Below are 2,732 nucleotides of genomic sequence, written 5' to 3' on the forward strand. Positions count from 1 at the left end.
AACCATCGTGTTGTCCTCCCCGTCAGGACAGGTTTGGAGGCCAGGTATGCTATATGGTTCGCCACGACTATTACGATCATCTTGTGGGTTAGCAAGTACGGTCCTAGCTTCTGTGAGGCGTACATGAGAGCTAGGAATGATTGCTCGACGTGCGGATATCTGAGTTATGCATTGCGTAGAACCCGACTTACATAATGGATAGGTGATAACCAGTCCTCCCTATATCCTGTGCCAGTACGGCTCCGATTGCCAAATTGGTGAATGTCGTGTACAAATATAATGGGATCCCTTTGACCGGTGGTATTAATACTTGTGGGATAATAAGGCACTGTTTGAGTTTTTTGAACGTCGCGCATTGTATCTCTCCTCATTTGAACACGGCGTTCTTCCTCAGTAACGGAAGAAATGCGGATAGCGGTTGAGCGAGCCCTGGTATGAAACGCCGTATATATGATATCCTTTCAATAAAAGCCTGCAGTTTTTGGTGTTTGCTGGCGGGGCCGTAGTTATAATGGCGTCGACGAATCATAATAATTTCCCCGATGTTACTCCAAAAGCGCATTTGAGTGGGTTCATTCTAAGTTGAAATTTTCTGCACCTCTCGAAGACGATCCTTAGGTGAGAGATGTGGTGTTCAGGAATCCGTGACTTTACTAAGATGTCATCGACATACACTTCTACTGTTTGATGAAGTAGGTCGTGGAATATGGATGTCATAGCGCGTTGATAGGTGGCGCATGCATTCTTTAAGCCGAATGGCATCACTACATAATAAAAGTTTCCATACGGGGTTTGGAAGGTCGTCTTCATTGCATCTGCCGCGGCCATCCATATATGATTTTATCCACTGAAACAATCCATGAAGGAGAATCGCTTCTTACCTCCCGTCGCGTCCACCGTCATGTCGATGTTGGGCAATGGGTAATCGTCCTTGGGGCATGCTTTGTTTAGATTCCTATAGTCCACGCAGCATCTGATTTTCTCGTACTTTTTTGTCACGGGTACGATGTTTATGAGCCAGGTTGGGTGTTGGATAGGCTTGATGAATTTAGCCTTCATTAGGCGCTCTATCTCCTATTTTATGGCTAGGGTCGTAGTTCTTGGGAATTCACGGCTCCTTTTCTTTATTTGCTTGAACTCGGGTGATACACTTAGATTATGGGCGACAAGATTTCTATCCAGTCCCGGCATTTCGTCATAGTCGAAGGAAAAGACATCTTTGTATTCCCTGAGTAGTTCAATCAGCGCTTCTTTCTCTTCTCCGCCCAGATTCTTTCTGATCATTATGGGCGGCTTGTCCTCTTCAGTGCCAATGTTGATTTCCTTTACGTTGTCCCTGATGAGGTCCTCTGGTGTCCGCACTTCTGGAATCATCCGTGTTGTTTTCGCGTATTGATTTTGAAGGTATTCGTCGTCGACCGCTCCAAAAGGTAACTCGCTTGAACCGTGGGTATCACTTTCTAAGGGGTTTCCACTTCTTCATCGACTGACGACATGGCGCAGTCTTGTATGTATACGGTCATCCCCCGGCTAATTGCTATAACTGGTATACGTCCCCCCCCACCCCCCACCCCCCCCATCTGGCTTTCAGAATTGATGAAACCTAGGTTCTTCTTCTTGCTTCTTCTTCCTTTCCGTCGGGAACACCATTCTGGAGGGGCTGAAAACGGATTTAGATGTTTTCGCCTCTTATTCTTCCTCTCATTTGGGTAGTGGGGTGAGCCACACATCAGGCAACTCTTCCGCATCCTTCAGTGTCTCGTAGAAGACCGTGTCCACCATGTATACTTTCTCCTGGTCGAAAGGGTTGCTTGTTGCAGGTATACGATATTATCCCTCCCCCCCCCCCCCCCCCCCCCCGATATTAGTCTTAACGCACTGATGGTAAGTTGAGGTTACGACCTTGTGATTAAGCAGTTATCCTCGCCCTAGCAGCACATAAATATGGTACCGTCTTCTAGAACGTAAAACAGTGTAAGCGCTCGAATGGGACCAACCCTCATTATCAAGTTGACGATCTCGATGGTCGTCTGCGTGTGTCCTCCGAGCACTCTTACCGTAGTGGTCCGCATCCGGATAGCAGATCGATGTTAGGATGTCGAGTGTGTACATAAAGATCAGGTTTAGGGACGCCCCCATCCACAAAGGCTCTTTTTAATGGCTGCATGTTGAAGTGGAAGGTCAGATACATGGGGCTGAGATGCTCCCCGAGATAACATATATCCTCGTTAGTGAACACAATTGCTCCTTTAGGCATGGGGTCATAAGGTCTTCCTGCCGCAATTGTTGTTATTGCCTTAGACGCCTCCTTGATATGATTTTCGCTGAACCCTAGTGAGTCGAAGAATTTTTGCGCGAGCACTGTCTTGGCGAATTTTTTAGCCACACTATCTGTGTTTTCGAACGCAGGGATTTCCATTTCGACTTCACACACCTCGTCGTTGTCATCTTCCCAGGGCCTCCATATGTCCCCGCTTGGCCCATGGGCAAGCATCATGACTGGATGTTTAGCTGGCTTATCACCTTATGGGTTGCCCATTTCGATCTCTCCCAGTTCGAGTTTTCTTTTAAAGATCCTTCGGAGGTTGAAGCAGTCGACCGTGGGATGTTGTATCTTTTGGTAGAAGCGATAATATCTAGCGTTGTTCTCATCAGTGGTGTTGAGGTCTTCTTTTGTCAGTGGTAGCTGGACTTATTTATTCGTTAAACCACTGTTCCAATAATCCCTCAAT

The sequence above is a fragment of the Papaver somniferum genome, chromosome 11 (genome assembly GCF_003573695.1).
Source record: "Papaver somniferum cultivar HN1 chromosome 11, ASM357369v1, whole genome shotgun sequence".
NCBI classification, from domain to species: domain Eukaryota; kingdom Viridiplantae; phylum Streptophyta; class Magnoliopsida; order Ranunculales; family Papaveraceae; genus Papaver; species Papaver somniferum.